The 23,740-nt window shown below is 40.1% G+C and overlaps 1 long non-coding RNA gene across 1 annotated transcript in view; it reads left to right on the top strand.

Moving 5' to 3' along the window:
• LOC140844997 (uncharacterized) overlaps positions 1-14,788 on the top strand; it is a 51,098-nt gene extending 36,310 nt beyond the window's left edge. The window contains exon 4 of the long non-coding RNA XR_012123619.1: positions 14,544-14,788. This is a non-coding gene — a long non-coding RNA (uncharacterized lncRNA). The remainder of the gene's footprint in view (positions 1-14,543) is intronic.
• Positions 14,789-23,740: the final 8,952 nt, after the last annotated feature.

Here is a 23,740-nt window from a genome sequence, read left to right as displayed (position 1 = left end):
GAAACCACCCTATGATTAATACTAATTATTAATATTTTAAAAATTCAGTTTCTACAAGTTCAGAATTTTAACCAGATTGTCCTTCTGGCCAATTTTCTTTGGATCATATTCTTTAGTTCCCATTTGCTGGCCAAATCACTTTTGAGCAAATTATTAGAAGGCACAGTTCATCTTTAAACCAGGCATCCCTCCCATATGTCAAAGCTGCCAAAGATGTCTGCATCAGTCATTTCCAAGCCATTTGTTCTGAGGCACACAACCTTTGGGGGGGCCAAATTAGTGATACATGCGTGGGTGGGCTTTGTTCCAAAAAGAGGTGTTTTAGGTGACTTTCACAAACAGATTCAACAGAACAAAATTGAAAGTAAAAAGAGATGGGTAAAGGGTACATAGGAACTCTTTGTTCTATGTTTGTAACTTTTCTGCAAGCCTAAAATTCATTCAAAATAAAACATTAAATAAGTAGCCTAAATATAAATGGATTAGAGAGAAATTGTTCGCAATCAACCGTCCACCATTAACACACACACAAAGATAGGTAGTGATAAAATGAGACCAGTCTGAAAATTAGTACACAGGAGACTTGTGTAGGGTTTATGTAATTACTATAGCTGAGCATGCCAAAATGAAAATGAAACATGATTGTTCTAAGAATCACATTATCATCTGTGAAAACATACTGGTTAAATATGAGAAGCAAAAGGTTTCCTGCACTTAGGCCTAAGAGAAATTTTTTGCTTTTTTCCAAAGAGAGCATAAAGTGGTATTAACATTCTCAACAACACCCTGACAAAATAAAATAATGTCCTCTAGAAGCAGGAGTAACTTCTTGATTGATTGGCAGAGTAAAGCAGTTAGATTTCTTTAATCGTCATTTGAGATATTAGAAATTACTTTAAACAATTTCCTCTTTAAGAGAAAAAAGTCTAACTGTGGGGAGGAGTGGAGTAAAGAATGTTTCAAGAAATATTTGCATACCTGCCTTGTCAGGAAGGTTTAAAAATAAATTAAGTACTAGACAAGGCAAGCAGACATGACATACAGGTCAAGAATGCACAGCTATTAGCCAAGCTGAAAAGCAAGACTCAAGGCAGATGAGTTTTAAGAAGAAATGGAACAGCACAGTGTTCCCTTAAAGTCCGTGGCAGGCTCTGTGCCCCAAATGTCACCTGCACTGTTTATTTGTTGGCTTCTTCTTTTAGTCTGCTAGAAAGTGAGGCCGAGGTCCTGTCCATCCCCAGCAAAGTCAGAGGTAACATAAGCTCTGTCTCTTGTTTACTTCATCCTTGTAACTCTCTCCTCCCCCAACTTAAAACAATGTTGCGATGGACCTGAAAGAAAAGAATGGAAGCATTTCACCCTGCATTCCTGAGGTCCAGCCTCCACTGGAGAAAGGACTCAGGATACAATCCTGAAGGAGAATGAGGGCATTGGGAAGTGTGGAGCCCAGAAGCAGAGGTAAACCCTCAGGCGGGCAGCATGCAGTGGAGCATGCAGTGGAACTCCAGCTGGGAAGAAGGAAGATGGCATAGGCTTCCTTTATTCACAAGACCTTCCCCTGAAGAGCAGAGGGTGGAGACTCACAATGTTCTCATGCCCTTTTACCCCAAAAGCTCGAAACCTCCTTGGTATTTATTTAGCCTATAGTCTGAAGGAGCGTTTAAACCAGAACTGGTCCTCAATGAGGCCACTGGAAGTGTTTCCTGGAGTTTGCGGGGATTGGGAGAGAGGAGGTGTTGTCTAAGTACCCAAGCTCCCTAGTTGATAACCCTAGGACTCAGAGCCTGGCCAACCTGAACACAGGTGTCCTATTGCAGCTAGTTCCCTCGGTCCTCACCCCCTTGTCTTCTCTTCCCTCTGCCCCAAGATGCTGGGCATGCAGGATCTATCCTCACTGCAGCTTCTCCAGCCTTTGCCCCTGCCCATGCTGAAGTCTCTTCACCTCATGCCCCCTCTCTATGTACCCAACTCAAGCATGGCAACATAGCCTTCCTGTCCTGGACAGGTCATCACGCAGCCCCCAGACCCTTGGTCCTGGTTCTTTTGAGAATGGTTGGGTGCAGCTGCACGGTGGGGGGCGTGTGTAGAGGAAGTGAACCAAACAGTCTCAGTTGTGGGCTTTGGCAGTTGAGGAGGGGATAGGAAATACTATGAGCTGCTGATGACAGATATGATGTCCACTCCCCTCATAATTCAGATTCAGATAAGAAAGTTGAGGTCCCAAGTGACTGGTTCCAGATCACTCATTTATTTATTGCCAAAGTCAAGACTAAAATCTAACTCACACAAATATCACGCAATTGATGTGGCTGCTTCTAGCATGCCACATAGAGACTAGAAGGAAAACCATGACCTTTCCAGAAATGCTCATGCTAATAGGAGTTTGGTAAAAATATTGAGAAAGCTTTACATTGAAGCTATTTACAGGTATTGTGAAAGTAGAAAAGAAAAATCCAAACTTTTTTTAACAAAATAAAAAATCTTGTTGTCCATATAAAATATTAATTAGGGCCATAATCCTCACAGGGAAAAAATGTTTTAAATATAATTAACTAGTGTGAAATATTGACTACTTATCTTGATAGCAAGAATCAAGTAAAGAGATGGAGTTTCACCCCTAGTTCTGCCTTCCTTCCTGAAATGAGGCATTGTTTTGATAAACTTAGTCAACCGAAAATATTCTCTATTTCCATCAAGTTGGTAAAGGTTTTTTAGGAAAAAAGTATAGCTTTTCTATTTTAAAATTGAATCAGACCACCTATGTATAGACATCAATTCTAGAAGAGCAACTATTTTTAAGTACTGCATGGGGTCTATATGCATTTCATCAGAGTTGTCTCCCTTGCCTAAGAAAGTAATGATACAAATCATCAAACTATTTGATTAATCAGTCCAATTAAACAAAGGTTTAGTACCTAAGTGTTAGTTTCTGTAAGGGACACAGAGACATGCTGCTGTTGCAGAGCCTGCCATGGAGAGGGGAGAATGAGATAAGGGCAGGGAGCTGTCATAGGAGACGAAGGTAGAGCAGGCATGAGGGGGCAAGAGGAATACAAATAGCTCTGGGGATTCAGAGGGAGAAGGCCCACAAATATTTGTTGAAAAAAAAATGTGTGCTAGAATAGATGGATTAGGAAAAGCAGCTATGGAGGTAGCTGCTTGAGATGAGCCTTAAAAGATGGGGAAGATTGGGGAAAAAAGCATGTCTGGGCTTTGCTCCAGCACACAAACATTCAGAAAATGCAAATATTTAAGAGAATGATTTTTAAAAGATTGTGCAAAATATTTTAATTCCAATTCTTCTAAAAACCTTTACCTCTTTCCTCTGTAGTGTACTTACCCAAGTCCCCAGGTTCCGGCCATTTTTGGCAGCCTTCTAATGTGAAACCAGAGGGAATCTCATCTGCTCTGGAAGCCTTTGCTTTTATGTCAATGGACACTGCTGCCTCCCTCCCCATCTCCATAGCTCACACTGAATCTTCATTTCCACTCACACTGAGGATGGTGTTATGTAAAACTTGGTTCACTCATTCATCAAATACTTACTGAACGTCTGTTGTGTTCCAGGCATTGCCAGGCACTAGTGATAGAAGGGTAAATACAAATCACCAGGGAAATGCAAATCAAAACCACAATGAGCTACACCTGACACCTGTTAGGATGGTTATTACCAAGAAAACAAAAGATAACTGTCGGTGAGGATATGGAGAAAAAAGAACCCTTGTGCACTGCTGGTTGGAACATAAAATGATGCAGCTGCTATAGAAAATAGTACAAAGTTTCCTCCAAGAATTAAAAATAGAAATACCATATGATCCAACAGTTGCACACCTAGGTATTATCCAAAATAATTGAAATCAGAATCTCAAAGAGATATCTGCCCTCCTAGGTTCCTTGAAGCATTATTCACAATAGCCAAGATATGGAAACAACCTAAATGTCCATGACAGGTGAATGGATAAAGAAAATGTGGTATATACATACAATGAAATATTATTCAGCCTTAAAAAAGACGACAATTCTGCCTTATGCAGTAACATGGGTAAACCTGGAGGACATTATGCTAAGTAATAATCTAGACACAGACAGACAAATACTGCTTGATTCCACTTATATGATGTATCAAATCGAATTCATAGAAACAGAGAACAGTGATTGCCTGCATCCTGGGGGTGGCGGAAATGGGGAGTTGCTGTTCAATGGGTATAAAGTTTCAGCTATGTAAGATGTAAAGTTCTAGAGATCTGTTTACAACATCATGCCGATGGTTCATAGCACTGTATTTTATGCTTAAAAGTTTATCAGGAGGGTAGATCTGTGTGAATTGTTCTTACCATAACAAAAGAAAATTAAAGCTAAAAAAGAAGAAGGTGAAACACAGTTCAAAAACTCTGGTGCACACAAAAGAATCAAAGGGTATGAAACAAAAAGGTGGCCAGGGACCACAGGCAGAGGAATGAGAGCACCAAGTCACAGCGTTCTTAGCGGGATTGCTGGGGGCAAGTGAAGCCACCCAGACCACACTCTCAGGCCCATTATTTTCTAAGTACTCCAGATTAGAACAGTATACTTTCTATTTTCTAGTTGGCCAGTTTGATAGGCAAAAATTCACATACTGCCTTCCCCCTGGAGCTGGATGAGTATCCCAGAGTCCCTGCCAGAATTCCTGCTCTCCCATCTCATGGCTGGTCCCTTCTTCAAAAGCTCAAGTTAAAACTGGAAGGTTCCCTGTGGGATTCCTATTGTTTTGTGTCCTTAAGAGAGGACATTAAGTAAGAAAGAGATTAGTGTCAAAGAAATATCTTATCTTTTAAGGTAAAACTAGCTCCAGTTTAACTAAAGGTGTCTTTGTCTCCTGTGATCACGTAGTGTAACCCACTATATCCAAGGTGGCTCCCCCAGCACGTAGACAGCGTGGGGGCATGCACTCCTCCACAGGAAGGTCATTCCCTCCCAGGCTCAGCGACACGAAAGGTCACTCAATGAATAAGCCATGTCCTTCTGCGAAGACTACATGACTTGTATGCTCACAGCTAAAGAAAAATCAACGCATCCATGGATTTGTTGGGCCTGATCTAACTCCTGCCTCCTCCAGCAACGTATTTAGCCACTCTCCTCATCTACTAATAAGAAGAAAAGATGTGACTGGGTGACACATAGCCATGTTGGGATTCGTCATCAGACAAGGAAAAGGCAACAGCTAAGTAGAATTAACAAAGGCCTTTATTTATTGTGTCATTTTTTAAAGCTTTATTGAGGTATAATTTACATACCATAAAGTTTACCCATATTTAAGCATACAATTTAAAGACTTTTAGTAAATTTACAGTTGTGCAAGATGTACATACTATCACCCCAGAAAAAACACTTGTGTCCATTTGTAGTCAATCCCTATTCCTATCCCCTACCCCAAAACACCGTTGTGTTTCTGTCTCATAGGTTTGCCCTTCCCAGAAACTTCACGTAACTGGAATCACACAACACATAGTTGGTTGTGTCTGGCCTCTTTCACTTAGCGTTATCAAGGCTTCAACGTTTTGCATGTATCAGTACTTCTTTATGTTTTATTGCTGCAGAATATTTTATTGTATGGATATACCATATTTTGTTTTGTCATTCACCAGTTGAGAGACATTTTTTTTTCCAGTTTGGGGCTTTTATGAATAAACCTGCTATAAACATTCCCATATATGCCTTTGTGTGGACATATATTTTATTTCTCTCTATACCTAGGAGTAGGATTGCTGGATCATATAACAGAGTTTATGTTTAACTTTTTAGAAACTGCCAAACTATTTTCCAAAGTGGTTGTACCACTTCACATTCCCACTCACAGTTTACGAGGCATCCAGTTTCCCTACATCCTCACTAATAGTTGGTACTGCCTGTCTTTTGGATACTATGATCTTTTTGGTGGGTTTATTTGTTTTTAAGACTGAGATTTTTCTCATCCCTCAAGTCCCAGAAACCAGTATAGCTAAAGTAAGCATAAGCTCTGGGTCATAACTGGCTAAACTTTTGAGACTGTTTTAGGGAAGAGTTTCGTTGTGGGAAATGACAACTACATGCTTATTATCATAACAAAGAAGGGGTAAAGCAACACCAGACATCTCCTTTGTCCAACCTCTATTGTCTAGACAGGAAAACTAACTCTTCTAAGGACAAAAACCATCCTTTACATTAGATTTCAACCTGTTCATGCAAGAGTTAATGAACATTTATGAGTACCCATAGTGAGGGAAAAAGGTATTTCTCATGTAATACTTGAAATGAGAGTTAATTTAACTTAGTAAACACTCTTTGTTAAAAACAAGACATCACATTGGGAGATGATAGAAGACTAGACCAAAATTTCTGAGGAAAGATATTTAACATCTCACCCTGGTGTCAAAGTAGGGAAAGAGCTGGGATGGTGTAACTCCAGAGGGAAATATGTTCTCAGCCCAGGACAAATAAACCTTTGAAGCCCAAATCAGTCAAAGGAAAGAATATAGTGGGAGAAACCTGTTTATTGCTTACAAGCAGTCATCTACTCCTGCTCGCCAGTGTCTCTCATGTCTGGCTACACAAAAGGTCCCACCAAACCTCTCCAATCCCAGTGCACCCTCGCTGCCTACCCCTTCTTGTAATCACCTATTGATATGGAGATGCCCTAAGGTCCGACAAGAGATTCTAGAAATACTAAAATTTTACCCACAGGTGGGGAGGAGGCTATACCCTTGCTTCTCATTGATACATTTGCTAAGTCAAGAATACCTTACCATATGTCTATAATGTGTATGTGTGTGTGTGTGTGTGTGTGTTTGCACACGTGTGTAAAGTGGTAGGGAGTTGAGCAAATGCTTCAAAAAAAATCTAGAGGATTAAGAGCTATAACACCAAAGTCAGTCAGTACATACACATGACTAATTCTAAGAGTTTTGAGCCGCCTTCACATTAGTGACCCTTAAGAAACTTCTGAGTGGATCCATTTTATGACTCATTGCCTATGACTTTAAAACTATTTTAGGGCTTGTCAAGATCTCATGCAGTTTATTTGGGGAGACTGAGGAGACAAACCTGGAAAATGAGGCAGTCTTATGAATATGTACTACAGGCTTGTTTTGTGCCAGTGGAGAAGGGATTCAGTGGGTTTCTCCATTCCTTAGAGAAGAGCATTTCCTACTAACCTGAGCTGTGAGCCAGAGATGTACTGGAACCTTCTGAGTCTGATCAGCCAGCAAAAGCCAATTGTGTGCATCTCCCAGGTCCACATTCAGTGAGGTCTAGACCCGGCATAAAGTAGCAATCAGGCCTTCCCCATCACCACCCACCCTAGAACTGGTTGTTAAACATTGACTAGCACACCACTGTGGTGAGCTGTACAAGCTGTCTAGCCAAGCATTCTGGGTGACCTTCCTTGGAGCATAAGGAAGAGTTCTGAGGATAACCTTGGGAGGTACCTGCAATGAACACCGCAGAGGACTCACATGGTTTGGGAAGAAAGCAGACTAGATACATTCACTGTGGGGGGATAGCCTTTGGTAATTAGGCTCCCAATCTTATAAGACAGATAAAACAGTTTCATAAATAACTATGGTAGGAGATAGAAGGTGGTCAGAAGCATAAAGTGCAAACTGGAGGAGATAATTCAGAGGAGGGTAAGGCTGAGCACACAGCATATTCTGGGGCAGCACTCTAAGAGCTGAGAATTGCCCAGGTCACTCCCAGTTTTGAGGCTCCTGGTGTACTAAAACATGAAGAAATGCCAAAACAAGGTTATAAATATTGTATTTTAAATGTTTCCACTAAACATAGTACTATGTTTAACACATGTACACATAAAGCATAATGCCATATAATTGCACTATTCATAAAAACATTATACAATTTATTAAAATATCAATTCACTGCCTACTACTGGGGGTATGGCTTAAATTAGAAGTTGCCTGAGAAACATCTTTGAAAACTATTAGTGAATCTCAGTGACTGCTTATTAAGCTACCCTGGGAGGTTAAGTGTAAACCTTAGGAGCATCAGGACAGGAAAGCCCTGGCTTCTAGAGCCCTCTTTGACATCCTCATGTTCAGAATTATAGCAAAACCTTCATGAACTCCAAGTAGGACCTTGTCTGTCATCTATAGGACAAAGCATTTATCCAGTAGAACTGGGAAATTTTAATTTTACATAGCTGAATTACTCTAATAGTGAAATTTATCTCCTTCAAATGGCCAAACAATTTTCGCTATATTTAGTGGGAATATTTATTTCCACAGCCTTCCACTATCGGGTTTTGAAAATGACATCCCCTCCGCCTGGCAATTCAGTCGTGTTGCTCTCTGCTCCCACCGCCCTCTGTGGTGATCAACAATGCAGTTTTTCCCTTTTAAGGTTTTTCTGCCCTGTTGGTGCTGGAGTCACTTCCTGCTGTGCTTGGCACATCGGCCCCCAACAGTGTGGCTTTGGCCCCCCACAGTGTGGTTTCTTCCCCGCTGGTGGTTACTCTGCACTGGTGCTGCTGTTGGGACAATCAGATAAGCAGCTTGTTGACGTTTATTCTAAAGAGTCTGTGAAGTAAGAAAGGAGCCTATGATAATTTAACCTAAAGGGCTCCATAAAACAAGGTTTTGCACAGACTTCAAGGGTTTGGGCTATGTTTTGGAGCTAATGGTTGTTGATGGAACCCTGAAATCTGTATGAGAAGTTGGTAATATCCTGTTATGGGCTGAAATGCATCCTCCCACCCCCACCCTGCCTCTCAGCAAATTTGTATATTGAAATTAGGATTTCAAATAATAATGTGAAGGAATTTCTTTCAAAATTAATTTTCTCCAGTACCTCCGAATGTGACTATATTTGAGATAGGGTCTTTAAAGAGAGAATTCAATTAAAATGAATCATTACAGTGAGTTCTAATGCAATGACTAGTGTCTTTATAGAAAGAGATGAGGACACAGACACACACAGAGAGGAGACCATGTGAAGACATGGGGAAAAGACCATTTACAAACTGAGGGAAGAGGCCTCAAAACAAACAATCCTGCTGAGACCTTGACCTTGGACCTCTAGCCTCCAGAAGTGTTAGAAAATAAATTTCCTTTATTTCAGCCAGCCAGTCAGTAGTATTGGGTACCTTTCCGTCTAGCACACTAAGACACTAACCATGCAGCTTTACCCCTTTAGTGCAGTGTCCTGATACAGACCTGCAGCAGAGAACAGCTAAGAGCTATGCTGAAGGCTCCCCTCACCTAGCCCATGCCTTGGGACAACTCTTTTATTTAAGCTGTTGGTGAGTTATTGCTAACATTGGTTTTTCAGGTAGTGGAGTGTCAACTCATGGAGGAGAAAGGAAGAGATGACTGGACTCAAAGAGAAACGAGCTTCTAGGCATTCAAGCAAGAAGAATGAAGAATTTAAGGGAAAATAGTGTTTCACCTATAGGAAGATAAATTCTGAGCTATCTGTTAAAATCTAAAAGAGCACCAAGAGTCATTGTCAGCCCTTTCCTAAGTAAATACATTAGTCTGGTTAGCTACTGAGACCCAACAAAGTCATAAATTTGGAATTTTTATACAAATAACATTTTTAAAAAGCATTAAAGTGAATCATTACGGTATTCTCGAACAACAATCACAGTGAAAGATGGATGTGTATGTGAGATCCCGATTTCAATAGTTTAAGAAAGACCTCAAAGAAAAAACAAAGTCCCAGAGAAAGACAATGAAAATTCAAAGAGAAAGAAGGAACTTCGAAATGAGGACAAATGGGACCAGGAAAACGGAGTAAGGAAGATAATCGGTTTTTGAGGTTATAAACCAGAAGCAAGTCTGGGTAGAGGGGCTGGTTCTCCAGTCCCCAGATGGCCAGACCTAATGAAAGCCATTGAAGATTGAGAAGTGTTGTTTTAGTGTAAATAAACAGCAATTATTTATTGCCTAGTAAGTAAAAGACAATATTGTCTCTGCTTCCAATTGCTGGTGCCAAAAAACTACATCGATTTGAAAGAGATTTGAATCAACATATGAGTGGTTGGATAACACTAATGGAAACTATGGATGTTCAGGAAACTCCTTATCAGCCAAGGTGAACCCAGAGCCCCGGCCTGAGACTGAACTGTTCTATCTTCACAGACACAAAACAAAGACATCCTAGAAGTCTGCGTGGGGTAGGGGACACCCAGGACAGGGAAATTCCAAGTCTTCACATATCTTCAAGGGAACTTTATTTTTTTATTTCTTTACTAGTCCCAAAATATTCCTGTCTTCTTGGAAGTGATGGCAGTTTCTAAGAATACATAAATAGAAAAATAGGATTTTTCACTGTTCCTGGATATTAGAGAAAATTGAAATCAGCTGGGAGCCATTTGCAGTCAATTATGTTTGCACATCGTGCCTGGCAATTGCTCAGATATAAACTATCTGCCTTTAGGATTGTTATCCTTGGACTTAGAGCTGTCCCTTGTAGATTTCCTCCAAAAAAAGCAAACAGGTCCAGACTTGTTGTGGCCAAGCCCTGGGGCAACGAGCTGCCAGCACTAGGACATCAGCTCCAGCCCTGAGCACCTGCGAGCAACGGCACAAGGCCTAGCAGAGCTGTTACCAAGTTCAATTCCAGAAAACTGACAGACTGGAAAAGCAGCCACAGATGGGCATGACCAGGTGCCCATAAACTGGCCACTTAGCCTCACCTGATTTTACTTCTCTGGTGATCAGAATGGCAGGAACTTCAGCTATGTAACTCACCTACCTCTGAGCTCTAATTAAAGATTGCTAAGAGCTTTATGATCTGTCCTGACAAGTACCCTGGGAATGTAAAATTGTTCAGTCATCGTGCTGCTGTTATTATTTTGTTGTTAGTATTATTCCTGTTCTATAACAATGATTCAGAGCATAATTGACTCTGAGGGTTGTGTTTTTGTTTTTGTCCATCTGAGGCAGGATTGGGAGTCTTTATTTGCAATGTGCCCTCCATCGCTCCTGACTATGATGCAAACAGTGTATGCAGCAAGGATGATGGACACACCCTAAAACCCCCCACCTTCCCTTCCCTTCTCAAGCCTCCTCTCACCAGTGGAATGGAGTGTGAGGAGATCAATAGGGGTGGAAGATGGAAGTATCTCTGGGTCAGCCCTGACCTGTTCTCCAGGGACACACATTGCTTAGCATGGCTGTCAAACCCAGGCTTTGATTCTGAAGACTTTTTCAACTCATATTCTACAGTTTGAGATTTGAGAGGTAGAACAAAACAATTGGCTAGGGTTAAAAATAGATACTGAACTTACAGATTCATTTAATTCAGAACGTAAAAGATACACACCCACATCCATGCCCACCCACTCAGTCCCAAACACCACACCATTGTTTGGCTATCAGACAATTTGTCCTATACACCAGTTTGGGATGAAGATTCCAAAGAGTCAAACTTTGACCCATTCAATTCTCAAACTTAAGCCAAGTTGACACAAAATCTCTACATCTGGAGGAAACATAGAGATCACTCAAGTCCAGATTTCTACACAATATCTGAACTCTCTTGACAGCATTAACAATAAATGGTCCGGCACCTTTTGTCTGAATACCACAAGGCAGGAGGTAGACTTCTTTAGCCTGAAACTAATGAAGCATCAGCATCAGGGTCTCTCAATTGCAAGGGCCTCTTCTAAGCTCTGTATTTTGTACCCATCATTTGGAGTTTTCTTAAAGAAGGCCCCCATCATGTATAAGCTTCAGGCCCCACAAAACCTGAGGGGACAGTAACACTCCAAAGGGCAATTCAAAGTACTTCCTTACATTGAAATAAAATTGGTCTTCCTACACGTATGCCCAAAATGTCAGCAATGTGTTTTCAGTAATGTAGAGATCTCTCTGAGGTTGGGTGTATTCATGAGTGAGCAGAGTACGTAAGAGGGTTACCTGAAAGTACTACGTTTAGATTTAACCCTCGTTGCTCTTTTTTGCCCCAGCACCTTTACCCAGGCTGTTCCTCTTCCTGGAAGCTTTCACCCCTTTTCTCTGATTAGCTCCTACTTTGCTTTGGATCTCAACTCACACCTCCTCAAGAATGCCCTCCTAGCGCCCCTGATCAGGTCAGATCCTCCTCTGTATTGTTTCATTGCACTGTGCTGCTTCATGGTATATATCACACTGTAATTTCACTCATATTTGCACACTTATTTACTTCATTACTCTCCAACTCCTCCCACCAAATTGAAAGATGTATGAGGCCAGGACATTACCTTCTTCCCTCACCCTGCAAGCCCAGCCTCAGCACAGAGCCTAGCACAATTTATATTTGTAGACTAAAATCAGTAATGCACAATGAAGGTTCAAAGAAGTTGGCAAGAAAAGGTTCTCTGGATTAGGTTAAACACAAGTTCAATATGAAGTAAAAAGTTAATGTTACCAGGAATCACATTTTTAGCTCATTGTAACATACATTCTCTGACAGTTATTTGCTCTCCAACAATGAAATAGGCTCTCTTAAAAAATACAGTATGCCCCTCAAAAGTATGTTTACTACTAAGGATGTTGAAGCTGGAAATTCTATAAAGGGTTAGAGTTGGACTAACTAAAATCAGCTGGACTATTTACAATTCATCTCACCTACAACTGCTGTAACCTGCAGTCACTGACATAGAGCTTTTATTGACATTTGTGATGATCTGCATGTGTGTGGATATGGTACTATGTTTAACAAGGAAGATATTAAATAGAACTAAACAGTTCCTATTAGAGTTGTGTATTTAATATAGATAAAAACCAACATACAAGAGTAGGGATATATAAGCAAATAGAAACATGACCACTGATAACTAATTCAAGAATGAATAAAGATTCTTTCCAAGATGGAGTAACAGGGGCTGAATTTAACCTCCCAATTGAAACAACTAGAAAATAAAACAACACATATGAAACAATGGTTTTCAAAAAAAAATTGGAAACTAAGCAGCACAGGCCTGTGGTCGCTGAGAGGAGGGAAGTAAAGAAGGTGACTCCTGCGATAGAACAGCCTCTTTCCTAGAGGCTGTGACACAGGAAGGAGGAGCCACCCGAGCCTGTAGTCTTGCTGAGCGGAAAAGGGAGAGGCCACAGTGGCTAGGATTTGTGGAGCAGAGTGCCAGACAGGAGGGGGCTGCACAGAGAAATTTAAAGAGAGGTCCCTTCTAATCTTTGGCTGAAAGCTAATCTGCACCCACAGGAGAGGAAACCACCAGGGCTGGGAAAGAACCGTGAGGATGAACAGGCAGCAACCTTTTGGAACTCCTCATACAGGGCTGGGAATGATTCATGTTCCCGTCAGCCAGAGGGGGAAGGCCTCTTAATGCAAAGGATATCAGGGAAGGTGTCTTGCCAATGGGTTTCAGCCCCCGGCAAGTTCCTATGGATTCAGTGTGACAAAGAAATGACAGTAGAATGTGCTTGGGGTGAAAAGGTTTATTATCAGCTTTTTCTGCCGATGGTAGGTCGAACACTAGCATCTCTGCCTCCGCCCAGCGCACTGGGCCGAGCTCTCTATATAGTGCAAATAATAACTTATGACCTATGGGTGTGGAAGCAGGAGCCTAGCAACAGGCCAGTTACATCATCAAGTGGTTAAAGTTCAGTGAGAATCCTGGCCATAGGAACTCCAACTTCCCCACAGCAGGCATTGCCAAACTGCAGCCCACCGACCAAATCCAGCCCACAGACTTGTTATGAACAGCTTACAAACTAAGGATGATTTTTATATTCTTAAAGGATTATAAAAACACACAAAGAAAAATATGCAACAGAGACTATATAGGTCCTGCAGAGGCTAAACTATTTACTATATGGCCCACCAAAAAGAGTTTGCCAATTCCTGAAATAGTATTGAGAAAGTTATCAGCTTAGTAGTGGAGATAAATTAGCCCCAAGCTAAAGACTGCTCTCAGCTCACCCTAACAAACTTAAAAGCAGTCCTCGAAAGGATCCTACTAATTCCTAGTAACTTAGCTAGCAATAATCAAAATCTAACACTATTTGATGAAATAGAACATAATCCATCACTCCAAAACGTAAAATTCAAGTTGGGTAAAAAATTGCCAGACTTGTAAAGAAACAAAAAAATAATAATCATCTTGTATTATTTATCTCTTGCTTTATAACAAATACCCCCAAAACTTCAAATAATAATCATTTATTATTTCTTATGGTTTCTGTGAATCAGGAATTCTGACAGAACATAGTGGGAAATTCTTGTTTCTTCTTCACAATGTTTGGGGCCAAAGGTGGAAGACTTGAAGTCTGGGGGCTAGAATTTTCTGAAGGTTCACTCATCTATGTAGCTGGCAGTTAACGCTGTTGGCCACCTTTTGTGGGGAAAGAGTTAACCATACAGGTCTGGTTGCTTATTCCCTGCATGTCTCCAAGAGAAGCTGGAACCATGAATGACCATTGGCCAACCCCTGGTAATGCATCCATGGGGTGTCAGGGACTGACGATTTTGTTCTGTACACCTGGAGCAATGGGCTGTGCTATCCCTGCTTATCAAGTTGCTTTGCTCAAGTATCAAGATTAATGATGTGCACCTGGTTTCATTGTCAGGCTCCTGAGTCTCAGTTGCCATGGCTGGTTGCATAGCAAGATATTCTTATGAGACCAGCACTCCAAAACAGGCTTGGACCTGAGATTCAACAGGATTCCCTGGTAGAGACACTGCACACACACTCCTATAGTTCACTGCTGGAGAGAGAGCACATCCCGTGTGGCCTCTGTGTGGAACCTTTCTGGACTCTGCCCAGTGAAAATACCTTTTCTGCTTTACTCTGTGTCTTTTGCCCTAATAAACTTTAGCGGTGAATATAATATTCTCTTGAGTCTTGTGAGTCCTTCTGGCTAATCACCAAAGTTGAGGTGGTCATGAGACCCTCAAACAGCATGAAAACCTAATCAAAAGAAAGCTAGATGTGTAAGGTATCCCTTGCAAATTACCCCCAAATATTGAAGTTTAAAACAACAAACATTTATTACTCACTGTTCCTGTGTGTCAGGAATCTGAGGTGGTTTAGTTGGGGGTTCTTGTTCATGGTATGTGGATAAAATAAAGGTTCCTGTGGCCAGGATTCTCACCAGGCCCTGGTTGGCTAGCTCACTGCACAGGTGTGGGCAGTATGTTGCTATTGACTTTATATATAACAGCCCAGCCAGTGCTCTAGGCGACATGGTGGCACAGCTGCAAGGCTGCAGGAGAGCAGAGCAGAGGCTGGGCTGGTGGCACCACCGAGGACAGAGGCCCAGAGGACGGTTGTGTGGGCAGAGAGGCCCAGAGGCAGAGACCAGCTTGTTGCATGCAGACTCGCTCTGAGTGAAGAGGATTTTAGTAACTGACCTGCCACTGTGGGAATAAAATTGGGTATAACCCTTTCACCCCAAGAATGTTTTACTGTCATTTCTTTGGTCACACTGAATCCATAGTGAACTTGCCTGGGGCTGAAACCCATCGGCAAGACACAGTCTTCACAGTCTAGGTGACAGGCTTAGTTGGGTCTTGGAGGATCGGCATCCCAGCCCACTTACCTGGCAGTTGGCGGGAGGCTCCAGCTCTTTGCCGCGTGGATTCTCCATAGAGCTGCTCATGGCATAACTTCCCCTAGAGGAAGTGGTCCAAGAAAGAGAGATTGAGTAAAAGGGAGGGCCTATGTCAGAAGTCACAGTTTTCTATAATCTAATCTCAGAAGTAAAATAACTTCATTTTACCATATTTTATTTGTTACACAGACCAAATCTGGTACAGTGTGAGGGAGGACCACACAGGAGTGTGTGTACCAGAAAGTGGGGGTCATCAGGGACCACCTTGGAGGCCACTAAAATAGCCATACTAACATCAGACGAGGTAGATTCCAGACACAGGACTATTATTCAGGGATAAAGAGGGACATTTCATAACAGTAAAGGGGTCAATTCCTCAAGAAGATGAAAAATCCTAAATGTAGATACTGAGCTCCATGCCTAACTCATAGACCCAAACAGAGGTTTTCTCCATTTGTGTTTATTGTTACAAACGTTTTCTGGAGGCGATATTTGGCATATTTCTAAGTCCACCTATGCTTTATCATCATCTTCATCCTAGTTGTCCTCATCAGCTTCAAAGGAATCCAAAATCCAATATATTTTTTTCTTTTAGGAAATAATTATGGAGATACTATTTTTAAAAAGTTCATTTGTAAATACTTCTGCTTTAAATAAAGCTCAGTGGGAAAAAATTACCTAACTGTTAAGAAAGGGCATGGGGATTTCAAGAAATCAGAGTTCAGCAAGGCAAGCAGGAAGTCGTAACCACAAATGAGAAACAAGGCCAAAGCGGCAAAAGGTGAGGCAATGGATGGATGCTTTTAATGGTTGAGAGGCCAGCAAAGCTCAAGACTGAGGATGTCTGGAAAGTGGGGAGGAGGCCATGAGTGTGTGAGGCTCAGACTTCACAACCACGGACATCTTGGTACCAAGTACAGTGCTGGGCAAATCAGCAAATTAATATGAAATGTTTACTGTTTTATGGAAAAAGTCAGTCTGTAATGGGAGGGCCTGCCAAAATGGACCAACAGCTTTAAAGATACCACTTGAATAAGGAATCCAGAATGTAGACTCTTACGTTTCAAGACGAGTTTATCCTGTCTCTTCCTAAATTCTAACAATTTGTGATAAGAAGAAAATTAAGATCTGGAAGAGATTTCTATACAAGAATCAAAATGGGCAAATTTCAGATTTCCCCTGGCATTTGAGACTCTCCATGATCTGCCTTCTATTTACTTTTCTTGATTTTTCTATCAGTTCTACCCAGTGGACATCTGCCACTCCAGTCACATTGACCAAAAACTACATTTTCTTGATTTAATTTGTACATTTCTCCCCACTTTTTATTACCCCTAAATTAAGAAGTGTTTTACAACCAGTGCATTTGGGTTATGGCCCTCCTTTAAACATGTCCTATATTATTTTCTATCTGAGATTTGGCTAAAAGTATTTTTTCTTCTTTCATCATTGTAAATACAATGAATCTTTCCAGACCCAATTTACTTCCAAAGTCTCCTAAAAAAAAAAAAAACCAAAAAGCTTCCTGATCAGCCCTTCCAAGAGTTAATTTACTTTCTTCTGACCAACAAAGGTACCAAAATTTAAGTTTACACATTCTATACTACTTAACATTGTAGTTATATGTGTCCCTGTCTTATTTCTCTTTCCAGATTATATCAAGTATTCAGGGATAAAAACTATGTCTCTTACAACCTTACATTTTTCATAGCAACATGCACATATTTTCCTTATCTTGACTGATAAATATTACCTCAGTGAATGAAGGAATGAATTAATAACTGTATACAATTATGCTTAAAGAATACAATTTCTTGGGGGGTAGGAGGGTGGGAAAAATAGGTGAAGGGGATAAAGAGGCATAAACCACCAATTGTAAAATAAGTCACAGGGATGAAAAGTACAGCACAGGGAATATAATCAACAATACTGTAATATCTTTGTATGGTGACAGATGGTAACTACACTTATCAAGGTGAGCATTTTGTCATGTATATTTGTAATGTATAATTGTCAAATCACCATGTTGTATGTCTGAAACCAAATAATATTTCTTATCAACAATACTTCAATTTAAAAAATACAACTTAATACAAAAGAATGGGAACAATAACAATATGAGAAGATGTCTACAGCACATGATTAAATAGGGGAAAAAGCAAGCTGTAGCACAGCACATATAGAATGACTTTATTTTTGCTAAATAACCAAAGTCCTCCCTAATGTATACGATATGAATGTCCATGTATACATAGAACGTGATTTGGGAGAACTCAAACCTAATGGTTAACATTTATTATCTCTGGAAAGTGGGAAGAAGGCAATGAAATCATGAAAGTTAACAACAGACTTTCCCTTTTTAGTTGTTTACTTCACACACACACACATTTGTTATTGGCTTTGGATTTTTAAAAATCCACTAAGTATGTGAATTAGTTTTGCAGTTAATATTAAAGTGAAAGAAAGGAAAGAGCTGCCTATCTTTCAGGTATGTGGCTTTATGGTAAACGGGAAAGAGAAAGCTAAAAATTCAATACATTTAAAGTTGTGAGTTATGATATATGACAACCAAGAAATAAGATAGATTCAGATAACTATAGAAAAAATAGCTTTCAGAACCCAGATGTGGCAGAATTCTGGGCCTAGTACCTTGGTGGATTTAAAACCCACTACCACACAAAGCAAAGTGGAAAGTTAGGTCAGTGGGCCAGAGTGTGGAAGTAAGTTATTTTAACAAAAGAGCCCCTTGCTTATGTTGAGGTATAACTGAAACAAGATTCCTGTTCAACAGACATCTTCCAAATATGTTTTTCCTCATAAGAGTGGCCACATTATAGGCATGCTGCAAGTAGGGAAAATGGTGTATTTATATTTACTCCCAGGGACACCATTGATGTTAACTAAACTCACTATATGAGTAAGGTATTTGTATCTTTATATTTAGTTACAACAGTTACTTTTTTTTTTTTTTTTTGAGAGGGCATCTCTCATATTTATTGATCAAATGGTTGTTAACAACAATAAAATTCAGTATAGGGGGGTCAATGCTCAATGTACAATCATTAATCCATCTCAAGCCTAATTCTCGTCAGTCTCCAATCTTCTGAAGCATAACGAACAAGTTCTTACATGGTGAACGAATTCTTACATAGTGAATAAATTCTTACATGGTGAACAGTACAAGGGCATTCATCACAGAAACTTTCGGTTTTGATCACACATTATGACCCATAAACAATCAGTCAAATATGAATATTCATTTGATTTTTGTACTTGATTTATATGTTGATCCCACATTTCTCCCTCTATTATTATTATTATTTTTATTTTTAATAAAATGCTGAAGTGGTAGGTAGATGCAAGATAAAGATAGAAAACATAGTTTAGTGCTGTAAGAGGGCAAATGTAGATGATCAGATGATCAGGTGTGTGCCTATGGACTAAGTATTAATCCAGGCTAGACAAGGGCAGCAAAACATCCACGGATGCATAAGATTTCTCTGAAAGCAGCGGGGGTGAGGTTCTGAGCCACACCTCTGTTGATCCCCAAATTCTCACATGATGGCCCCCATGCGACTGTGCCTGTCTTAGGTTGTTCCTCCCTTGAGGAATCTTACCCGTCTCTGGCTAACCAGCCATCTTCCAGGGCCATAGAGGGAAATGTAAAGTTGGTAAGTGAGAGAGAAGCCATATTGTTTGAAAAGGTTAGCTTTTTACTTCTTTGCAGATTTATGCCCTGTGGCTTCTATGCCCAGCACTTGTCTCGAGGTATCTTTACCACCTGGAGGAATTATGATACTCGGTAAATTCGATATGAGGCACGAATTCTATTTAAGGGTTGTAATTAGGAAGGAAGAAGAAAAGCTATAGAGGTAGCATATGGAAGGAAACATGGGAGGATTGATTATTTCTTTGACATATCTTCTTGTAGAGTACCTTAAGTATGTATAGGTTTTAAACTACTAACTAATTTGCACACACATATTAACATAATAGGAATACGGTGACATAAACAAAGCAAATCTATAATTACCATCCATCTCCAGTGAAGCCGAGAAAACCATTTAGGCACCCTAGGCATTTGCGAAAATTTATCTATGCTATGATGGATATTGTCCAACTGTACTTGAACAATCAGACAAATTAAAGCAGCCCATTTCTGTGATCTGTTCACATCCCATATGTTCTTTTAACTGTAGATAGTCTATAGTCATGAGATTTTGGACTGCTACAACTTGCACCCCTCCCAACTCCTGGTTGAGTTCCAACAGTACAGATCCGGTCAAATTCGTTGTCTCACTGTATGCACATGCCAGCCTAGACATCTCCCTCCTCATTCCTATGGCAAGTCCAGGAGACGGTGGACTGGATGCAGCCACAACAGCAGCATCGCCCGGATCCCTGTGGAGGCTTTTTGATGATCATCCCCCTGGCACAAGTCCTCCAGAGAGTGCCAATGCCGGAAGCTGCTCCTCATATCGTATCTTAGTTCATTTTCTGGGTATCCAAGCTAGGCCTTGATCTTCTGCATAGAAACAAACAGACCCTTTGCCCACAGTTTGACATGCCCTCTATACCACTGTGCAGAACTCATTGGAGGTCAGCACACAGTAACTGCTTTTTTTTTTTTTTTTTTTTTATTAAGAGAAAGGAATATTATCAGAAAACAGTACCTCCATAGCTGATCATCTGACACCCTTTAAGTGATCAACATTAAGGATATTTAAAGCATGCGTTGATCTTTGATTAACCAATAGTTTTATCCTATCAGGGAGTAATCCCCCTTTTCTTTCTTTCTTTCTTTCTTTTTTTTTTTTTAATTTTTAATCTACACTTACATGAAGAATACTATGTTTACTATGCTCTCCACTATATCAGGTCCCCCCTAACAACCACATTACGGTTACTGTCCATCAGCTTAGCAAAATGTTATAGAGTCACTACTTGTCCTCTCTGTGTTGTACAGCCCACCCTCCCCTTTCTCCCTCCCCCCCATGCATGCTAATCTTAATACCCACCTTCTTCTTCCCCCCCCCTTATCCCTCTCTGCCCACCAATCCTCCCCAGTTCCTTTCCCTTTGGTACCTGTTAGTCCATTTTTGGGTTCTGTAATTCTGTTGCTGTTTTGTTCCTTCAGTTTTTCCTTTGTTCCTATACTCCTCAGATGAGTGAAATCATTTGGTATTTCTCTTTCTCTGCTTGGCTTATTTCACTGAGCATAATACTCTCCAGCTCCATCCATGTTGCTGCAAATGGTTGGATTTTTCCACTTTTTATGGCTGAGTAGTATTCCATTGTGTATATGTACCACATCTTCTTTATCCATTCATCTACCGATGGACATTTAGGTTGCTTCCAATTCTTGGCGATTGTAAATAGTGCTGCAATAAACATAGGGGTGCATCTGTCTTTCTCAAACTTGATTGCTGTGTTCTTAGGGTAAATTCCTAGGAGTGGAATTCCTGGGTTATATGGTAGGTCTGTTTTGAGCATTTTGATGAACCTCCATACTGCTTTCCACAATGGTTGAACTAATTTACATTCCCACCAGAAGTGTAGAAGGGTTCCCCTTTCTCCACAGCCTCGCCAACATTTGTTGTTGTTTGTCTTTTGGATGGCAGCTATCCTTACTGGTGTGAGGTGATGCCTCATTGTAGTTTTAATTTGCATTTCTCTGATAATTAGTGATGTGGAGCATGTTTTCATGTGTCTGTTGGCCATCTGTATTTCTTTTTTAGAGAACTGTCTGTTCAGTTCCTCTGCCCATTTTTTAATTGGGTTATTTGTTTTTTGTTTGTTGAGGCATGTGAGCTCTTTATATATTCTGGACGTCAAGCCTTTATGGGATCTGTCATTTTCAAATATATTCTCCCATACTGTAGGGTTCCTTTTTGTTCTATTGATGGTGTCTTTTCGCTGTACAGAAGCTTTTCAGTTTAATGTAGTCCCACTTGCTCATTTTTGCTGTTGTTTTCCTTGCCCGGGGTGATATGTTCAAGAAGAGGTCACTCATGTTTATGTCTAAGAGGTTTTTGCCTATGTTTTTTTCCAAGAGTTTAATGGTTTCATGACTTACATTCAGGTCTTTGACCCATTTTGAGTTTACCTTTGTATATGGGGTTAGACAATGGTCCAGTTTCATTCTCCTACATGTAGCTGTCCAGTTTTGCCAACACCATCTGTTGAAGAGACTGTCATTTTGCCATTGTATGTCCATGGCTCCTTTATCAAATATTAATTGACCATATATGTTTGGGTTAATGTCTGGAGTCTCTAATCTGTTCCACTGGTCTGTGGCTCTGTTCTTGTGCCAGTACCAAATTATCTTGATTACTATGGCTTTGTAGTAGAGCTTGAAGTTGGGGAGTGAGATCCCCCCTACTTTATTCTTCTTTTTCAGGATTGCTTTGGCTATTCGGGGTCTTTGGTGTTTCCATATGAATTTTTGAATTATTTGTTCCAATTCATTGAAGAATATTGCTGGTAATTTGAGAGGGATTGCATCAAATCTGTATATTGCTTTGGGCAGGATGGCCATTTTGATGATATTAATTCTTCCTAGCCATGAGCATGGGATGAGTTTCCATTTATTAGTGTCCCCTTTAATTTCTCTTAAGAGTGACTTGTAGTTTTCAGAGTATAAGTCTTTCACTTCTTTGGTTAGGTTTATTCCTAGGTATTTTATTCTTTTTGATGCAATGGTGAATGGAATTGTTTTCCTGATTTCTCTTTCTATTGTTTCATTGTTAGTGTATAGGAAAGCTACAGATTTCTGTGTGTTAATTTTGTATCCTGTAACTTTGCTGTATTCCGATATCAGTTCTAGTAGTTTTGGAGTGGAGTCTTTAGGGTTTTTTATGTACAGTATCATATCATCTGCAAATAGTGACAGTTTAACTTCTTCTTTACCAATCTGGATTCCTTGTATTTCTTTGTTTTGTCTGATTGCCGTGGCTAGGACCTCCAGTTCTATGTTAAATAACAGTGGGGAGAGTGGGCATCCCTGTCTTGTTCCTGATCTCAGAGGAAATGCTTTCAGCTTCTCGCTGTTCAGTATAATGCTGGCTGCGGGTTTATCATATATGGCCTTTATTATGTTGAGGTACTTGCCCTCTATTCCCATTTTGCTGAGAGTTTTTATCATGAATGGATGTTGAATTTTGTCAAATGCTTTTTCAGCATCTATGGAGATGATCAAGTGGTTTTTGTCTTTCTTTTTGTTGATGTGGTGGATGATGTTGATGGATTTTCGAATGTTATACCATCCTTGCATCCCTGGGATGAACCCCACTTGGTCATGGTGTATGATCCTTTTGATATACTGTTGAATTCTGTTTGCTAATATTTTATTGTGTATTTTTGCATCTACATTCATCGCATATTGGTCTGTAATTTTCTTTTTTGGTGGGGTCTTTGCCTGGTTTTGGTATTAGGGTAATGTTGGCTTCATAGAATGAGTTTGGGAGTGAGTATTCCCTCTTCTTTTATTTTGTGGAACACTTTAAGGAGAATGGGTATTATGTCTTCTCTGTGTGTCTGATAAAATTCCGAGGTAAATCCGTCCGGCCTTGGGGTTTTGTTCTTGGGTAGTTTTTTGATTACCGTTTCAATTTCTTTGTTCGTAATTGGTATGTTTAACTTTTGTGTTTCTTCCTTGGTCAGTCTTGGGAGGTTGTATTTTTCTAGAAAGTTGTCCATTTCTTCTAGGTTTTCCAGCTTGTTGGCATATAGGTTTTCATAGTAGTCTTTAACAATTCTTTGTATTTCTGTGGAGTCTGTCGTGATTTTTCCATTCTCATTTCTGATTATGTTGATTTGTGTTGATTCTCTTTTTCTCTTAATAAGTTGGGCTAGAGGCTTATCTATTTTGTTTATTTTCTCGAAGAACCAGCTCTTGGTTTTGTTGATTTTTGCTATTGTTTTATTCTTCTCAATTTTGTTTATTTCTTCTCTGATCTTTATTATATCCCTCCTTCTGCTGACTTTAGGCCTCATTTGTTCTTCTTTTTCCAGTTTTGATAATTGTGATGTTAGACTATTCATTTGGGATTGTTCTTCCTTCTTCAAGTGTGCCTGGATTGCTATATATATACTTTCCTCTTAAGACTGCTTTCACTGTGTCCCACAGAAGTTGGGTCTTAGTGTTGTTGTTGTCATTTGTTTCTATATATTCCTTGATCTTTATTTTGATTTGTTCATTGATCCATTGATTA

The sequence above is a fragment of the Manis javanica genome, chromosome 12, assembly GCF_040802235.1.
Source record: "Manis javanica isolate MJ-LG chromosome 12, MJ_LKY, whole genome shotgun sequence".
NCBI lineage: Eukaryota > Metazoa > Chordata > Mammalia > Pholidota > Manidae > Manis > Manis javanica.
This window is presented reverse-complemented; position numbering and strand designations above follow the sequence as displayed.